We start from the raw sequence: 7,576 nt of genomic DNA, 5'->3' as shown, positions 1-7,576 counted from the left end.
TTCACAAGCCATTCATTTCTAAATTGCTGGTTCTTTTCCAAAATCACTCGCAGGAAGAAGCTGCCCATAGTTACTCTTCTCAGAGAGTTGACAAGGACATGATCAGAATTTAGGAATAACTGTCCAGATCCTGTACAGTGATGAGAAGAATGCACTGGAATCTCTTCTTCACTCCCTCATCTAATAATTTTCTCAGCCACACCCTGAGATGGACGTCACCATTTCCCTGTATAACAGTGCAGAGAAACTAGCACATAGAATGGTGGGTGAGTGACATACCAGGATCATTTGAATCAAAAATGTTCTACATCTAGGCCAGATACGTTTCCTAAAGTTATTCACACACACATACACAACATATAAGATTGCTATAGGTGCATCATACATATAAGCTTTTAGAATAAAATTTTAGAACTTAATGAGTTTATTAGAATGAATTTTTATATAATGAATGTCTGGTGAAAAGTTCATACCAACTGGTATCCAAATCTAATAAATCAACAATATCATTGCTCAGAGGAAACTAGTTACATATCTTATTTTGTAAAAATATTGAGTTCAATACACTAAGCAATATTTTATAGCCTTTCTTTTAGGTAGGTTATAATATAAGCTAATCATAGGTATAAATGAATGTGTATAATTAGTTCTAATGGGTTGCATATTATCATTTAATACCTCTCTGAGATACAGAGAGCTTACATAATTGGCCCAATGCCACACATCTTGTAAACAGCAAGTTAGGAATTTGTTTTTTTGTTTTGTTTTTGCTTTATGGAAAATTTATTGCAATATTCCAAAAGCACATCACTTTTTCTTTTCAACATCTTGCTCTGCAGCTTCCTTTGCCGTCTTTGCTCGGATGCCAAAGAGCCGGGCATTGGCCCTGGCCATGCAAAGACTGGCAAAAGCCTTGAAGTTCTTCTCTTCTTCTGTGATGACTCTGGCTTTCTCCTTTTTATAAACATTCCGGATGGGCATCACAGGTCCTGTTAGCTGAGTGGCCAATTTAAGTTCTTCAGCCGAACTATCTCCCTTCTTTGGAGTGGAAGGCTTCCTGGGGAAAAAGGATGAGCTTGGAGCGGTACTCCTTCAGGCGCTGCACGTTGGCCTGCAGGGACTCGGTGGACTTATTTCGCCTCCTTGGGTCCACAGAGATGCCGATGGTGTGAGCCACTTTCTTCTGGATATCAGCCACCCTGAGTTCCTCCAGGCTGAAGCCCCGGCCAGCTCAGACCTTGGTGTGATAGCGCACTGTGGGGCACCTCACGATGGGTCTGATGGGTCCGGACGCGGAGCTCGGGGCAATGTGGCACGCTTTCGCCTGCCGGGCCTTGTGTCTGCGGATCTTGCATGCCGGCTGGTTGAACCAAGTGTCCACTCGCTGGTGCCAGTCCTTGTGGAAGTGGGGCTTCAAGATCATGCCATTCCAGCTGGGCGCCATGGCTGCTTCCCGTGCAGGGGAACGGCAGAGCAGAAAGGCACAAGTTAGGAATTTGAAGGGAGTTAGTACAGCTGGAGAGTTTGTGCTCTAAATGGCTGTTTTAGCCACCAGTTTCTGCCCAATTTGCATGCAGTTTGAAAGTGGATAATCTATTGTGAATCTCAGGGGTATGAGCAGAGACAACAATATCCATTGTGCCATTCTTACAGATAGTAGAATTTAATCTCAGGCACATAAAGAGTTAGCATAGACTAGATTCTGGCCAATAGTGAACTATCTAAATGAACTCATCAGGTTCCTGGAATGGCCTTCTTTGTTCCCACTGCTATCTGGCTAGAATGTGAAGGGATGGTGGACACAATGGAGCACACAGAAACAAGCCACTACGGAAGCCAGAATGTAAAGAGCAGTTTCCATAACACAAAGATGAAGGAGTCTTTCCATGACCTCAGCTTGTTTCTGCTACTTTACTGAGTGTCAGCCTCTGGCCATGTGATTCTGGGTAGCTTCTCCAAAATTCCTGAATTATTGTCGTGGAGAGTCAAGAAAGACGCAAGAGCAGATATGAATTAAGCATCCCGTTAGAAGACCCTCCCTCACCTGCGAGTGTCACTCACCTAATTGATCGGGGCCCCATGGAGGTCAGGGAATCAGGAGGCAGCTCTGCGGAGCAGGAACTAAACTTGAAATCAGAAAATGGAATGGCACTTGAGCAAGCTTGAATTCAAAAAAAAAATCTGTTAGTAATTTTCCTCATTTATGTGGTAAAATATCTGAAAAAAAGCAACTTGAGAAATTGATACTGGCACACGGTTTAAGTGCGCACCGTCCTTGATGACAGGAGAGACACATATATGACATTTTATGGTGAAAGTTTCTTGTAGTGACTGGTTACATCACAACACCAGTCAGGATTCAGAAAACTTCAACAGGAAGCCCAGATGGCCAATAACTCTCAATCTCTATCCTTGCGACCTCACATCCTAAAGGTTGTATAATCTCCCAAAAGAGCACCACCAACTGAGGACCAAGCATTCGAGTCTGTGAGTCTGTGAGAGAGACAGTTCACCTTTAAGCCATGAGACAAATGCAAATGGGAGCACTCTGTGGGGCTATTAGTGTCCAGGGAGATAGAAAGCAATCCTGCACTGAAGACAATTTGATTTCTTTTTAATTTTTTTTTGCTCTAATGGAGTATTTTATAATTTGTTATTTATTCAGTATTCACACAAGGTGCTGAGGAAGAAGGGAAAACTGAGTTGATAACCTGCAAAAGAAATTAAATGATACTCTCTTCCCCATACAGTCATCATTTGGAGCGGAGGTGAGACAACACAATAGACAAGTAAAAACTGACACAGTGGAGGTGAGATGGCAGACAAGTGACACATAAAGAATGACACCACAGAGGAGATACAACAAAGGTCAAATCACAGACGCTATGCTGTGCCGAGTCAGATGTGGGATTTGATCTCACAGACCAAGTGCTCCACTGGTGAGCTGCACACTTTACCACTGGGAGATTTTAAGGCAAGTACCAAGATTGGATTTTCATTTTTTTTTTTAACATTCACAGTAGTGTCACCTCAAGCTCTTTTTGGCATCAATTCCTACCATACCAGGAGAAAGTTTAGAGGCAGAGAGGGGAAAATAAAAATCCAGCTTCCTGTGCCAGCTCTGGCTTTAACATCTGAGATTCAGGCTCCCTACTAAAAACAGGATAGAGTAGTTCTGTCTCAGAGGTCATTACAAAGGTGAAATAAACTGATCTGTACAAGCGCTCAGAACAACGCCTGTCACGTACGACTGCCTTCATTGTCTCCCGCTACACAGCATCTCTTCAGGAGTCAGTTCTGAAACTATGCTCTCTCCTTCTTTACAGCAATGGTGACCACAGTGTTTGCTCTGTCACAGGCCTTTATTTTCTCTAGATTTAGGAATGATTGTCACCATATAGAGGGATTGGAGATAAACAGATTTTTAAATACATTTTTTCCAGAAGAATTGAGAGCTCATGTTTAAATTTTGTGATTTGCAACCAGACTCAAGAGAGAGAGAGAGAGAGAACAGCTCACATATTTATTTTACAGTGAAATCAATAAAAATGGACACAAGAAGTGTTCAGGAATTATTAACCTCATTGCTGCATTGCCCTGAAGTCTCTTAGACTGAGTATGGGGCTTGGTAAAAGTGTCAGGACCCAAACTGGCTGCAGAGATTAAAGATCAGCTTCACCGTGGTTCATCTGTCGTTCTACTGTCAAAAAGAACAGACTAGCCAAGTTCTGCTTCTGAATGTCCATCTTTAAATGGTTCAGAAATCCCAGACTCCCTTTTCTTTTCAGAATGTAAAAGAAATATCTCAATACTGGCAACTACTTGAACTGCAACTGAATCTCAGGGTATCAGTTACAAAATCACCTCTTGTAAGTCCTCACTTAACTCATCCCTGGACAAGTTAACTATTTAATGTATGGAGGAAAACTGCAAGATGAAAAGCGGGCTTTAAAACATAGTTCTGTTTATTCCCAATATCTAAGTAGTTCCATAGATTTATTTATAACAAATATATTAACTGGCGGTCTGTCCTGAGGACACTGATACAGTACTTGTGTCTAAGAGATGTGAAGAGGACATACCACTTGCTCAGCACTGATGTAATAGGGCTCCAGATGTGGCTCAGTGGTAGAGAACATGCGTAGCATGGGTGGAGTTTCAGATCCTATCCCTCACACTAAACAGAGAAGCCCAAAATGATCATGCAATATACAAGTAGCCTAGTAACCTGGCTTGAAAACCAGCCCTGTTTTTGTGTTTTGTTGGCAATTTCATCTAAGCATACTTCATGCTTCCTTCTGAGATCCCCAGCTCTTTCCAGCTCTGACTCTGCTATCCCTCATTATGCTCAAGGTCTTCTTATTTCTTTTGCCTACTTTCAGGCAAAGTCTGACTTCATATTTTTATGGACACTAAGAAAAACTTGTGTGATAAAAAATAAATATTTAAGCCGGGAAATGGTGGCGCACGCCTTTAATCCCAGCACTCGGGAGGCAGAGGTAGGCAGATCTCTGTGAGTTCGAGACCAGCCTGGTCTACTGAGCTAGTTTCAGGACAGGCTCCAAAGCCACAGAGAAACCCTATCTCGAAAAACCAAAAAATAAATAAATAAATAAATAAATAAATAAATAAATATTTAAAGATCTAGTACTATCTGAGGTTTGATAACATTTAAATGCATGCCCCAAATAATTAAATTTCCCCCAAATATGGTTTTCAGTGTTAGTGGAGGCATATTTCAAGGGCCCTTTTTTATGAACTTAAACTTCACAATTTCAAAGCAGACAGCACTCCTCCCCACCACCAGCTGTGCAGGTTGGTCATTGTCTTGTTTTTCTGGTTTTTTTTTTTTTTTTTTCTTTTTCTTTTTTTGTCTGAGCCATGGGGTACTGCCTTGTACAGAAAATGAACTTTGTTTTCTGAATCCTCGCAGTTCTGATCCTCCGGGATAATTCTCTCCCCACACCAAATACCAATCAGTAATGTGGGGTCTGCGATGTTTTTCACTGACTAATCACAGACCATGGTGAGTGCTACCATGTTGCACATTTCCCAGTAGGAATTTCTGCTGCAGGTTCACCTACTCCGCAGAGACAAGCTATCCCTCTACAGTCAACCTGTCCAATGGACCATGTGGCCATAAACACTGGCCTGACATTCTTATGATTCTTTCCATCACAGTTTGTGTTCCCACCAGGCAGTCATCCCTAACACGTCCTGAAAGCTGCTCAAATCAATGTTAATAATGACTGCACATTGCTAAATCCATGGTCATGCTCACTTCATGTAACACATTCATCAGCAGTATTTGATACACGCAATGGCTTCTTCCTTTTCACTTAAGTCTAGGACAGAATTAGTTGGTGTTTCTTGCTGTCTTTCTTCACATGCCCCGTTCACATCTTTTAAAACTTCCTGAACTCCTCAGCTCTCTAGGCTCCATCCTAGGAGTCTATATGTTTCTAGAATGCCAGACTACTAGTTCCAGCACAAAACTCTTTTCATGCCCCAGGCTCATCAGTGCAACACCTACTGCATCTGCACTCAGAAATCTAGCAAGAATATTGGATTTAGCTCCTCTAATAATTTAATCCTGGCCACATTTCTCACCTGCACTTCCTGTATTCTTTATTTTTGTATATGATCCCTTCATCTTATCAATTGTTTAAGCCACAAACTTTAATAACTTTTTTGCCCATACTGTGTTTGAGACAGCATCTAGTCCTGTCTGACCTGAATGTGTCTTCAATCTGACACTTTCTTACCATCTCCACTGCTATTAACTTTCACCAGAGACTTCAGTGTCGGAGCCCCTGTGGGTCCAACACAAATTCCCTAACTGGACTGGAATGTGTTATTATTTTTTTATGCGGGGGTGTTGTTCGGGAGGGGGAGACACGAGACGCGCGGGGTTGGGGAAGGAGAGACGAGACACGCGGGGTCCCACGTGGGTAAACTTTAATGGGGGAGGGTAACATACAAGGAGCGGGAGTGAAGAGACGGAAGGGAAAAGGGGAGGGGAGAGAGAGAGAGGAGAGAGAGGAGAGGGGCGGGCGGGTTGGAACGCCCATTTTTAAAGGGCTCTGGGCATTTTGGGAGGAAGTGTCCTGCGCGTGCGTGGTTTTTCATTGTACCACTGGGGTTTGTAGTCCACTTGGAGATTGTATTTTCTGCGCATGTGTGGCCTTGTCTCCAAAAGAACAACATTCCACCCTTTTGGTTTTATTAAAAAAAATTGAGGGGGGGGTTGAGGGTCTTAACGGGTAGGGAATAGGGGCGTAGCCCGGTCTCTCATGACTGCTTCCTGCTGACTTTGGGCGTCGAGGGGTCCGGGGAGCGTCCTATTGTCCTGATGATCAAGTGGCTGATTGAAGAAATCGCATCTGTCTGGAGATTGTATCTGTCTGGCTCTTGAGTAGCTGGGTCACCGTTAGGATGCTGGAAAACAAAAGTTGCATTAGTAGAAAGAAAAAAAGTTAGAGGGGAGATTTGGGGTGGAGGGGGTGGGCTTCAGGAGGCCAGGGGTTAAGAATAAGAATAAAAAAGGTAAATGATACTTATTCCGTTAATTGAATGATACTTATTCCGTTTTGTTTGTGTCTGCTTTGTCCAGGTGGGTCCGGCTGGTGTCTTGGAGCTTAAAGAAAATGTCTCAAAAGAAATAGATTTTAATCATATATTCCTTAACATTTTAGGGGTCACTGCTGCAGTCAGTGACAAACCTGTTATGTCAGGAACTTGGTTAAGCATTTGCTTATCACCTGAACCTCTTGGCTCTGTGTTTGATGATGATTCCTGTAGAGACAACTGGATGGTTATTTAGGAATTTAGAAAAGGGAGGGTGTATTAGCACAGGAGGAAAAAATGAAAAATGAGACCATTGTTTTCCTTAGGCTGGAGTAGAGGGGGTTGGACCTGTTGTCCTTTGGAACTTGAGGGAACATGGTCCCGTCTGAGTTACCATGTAAGGAGGATTGTTTTGAGCTGTAGGGATGAACGGTTTCAGATGTGACAGGTGAATCCAGTGAGGAATTCCCTCGAGCTTGGCAGCTGTGGGAGTTAGAAGAATTACCCTGAGAGGACCCTGCCATTTAGGGGAAAGGGGTGAGGGACGTTGACCTGGAGGTGAGAATAAAACCTTATCTCCTATTTTAACCGGCGGTGGACATGTGTTAGCACATGGTTGAGGTAGTGAGTGATCCGTGAAGTCCCACAGCAGTGAACGTAGGTGGAAAAGGAGGGGAGTGAGCAGGTGATCAGGAAGGGGAGAGGTTCCCGATGGGAGGCCAGGGGTTAAAACTGGCCGCCCATACATGAGTTCAAAGGGTGAAATGAAAAGAGGGCCCTTTGGGAGAGCCTGAAGCCTGAGAAGGGCCAGAGGCAGAAGCCTTACCCAGTCGAGGTGTAGTTCTTGTGACATCTTAATGAGGGCATCCTTTAAAGAGCGGTTAGTCCATTCTACCTTACCTGAAGACTGGGGGTGGTATGGTATATGAAAATTCCAGGGGATTCCAAGTGCCCTAGACAGATTCTGAGAAATCTGGGAAGTAAACTCTGGGCCGTTATCTGACTGAAG

The 7,576-nt window shown here is 43.3% G+C and overlaps 1 pseudogene; it reads right to left on the bottom strand.

Annotated features, from left to right (window-relative positions):
* Positions 1-807: 807 nt before the first annotated feature.
* On the bottom strand, positions 808-1,444 carry LOC130863946 (60S ribosomal protein L13-like; annotated as a pseudogene).
* Positions 1,445-7,576: the final 6,132 nt, after the last annotated feature.

The sequence above is a fragment of the Chionomys nivalis genome, chromosome 21, assembly GCF_950005125.1.
Source record: "Chionomys nivalis chromosome 21, mChiNiv1.1, whole genome shotgun sequence".
Classification (NCBI taxonomy): domain Eukaryota; kingdom Metazoa; phylum Chordata; class Mammalia; order Rodentia; family Cricetidae; genus Chionomys; species Chionomys nivalis.
Note: the sequence above shows the minus strand (reverse complement) of the source record. Positions and strands in the feature narration are given on the sequence as shown.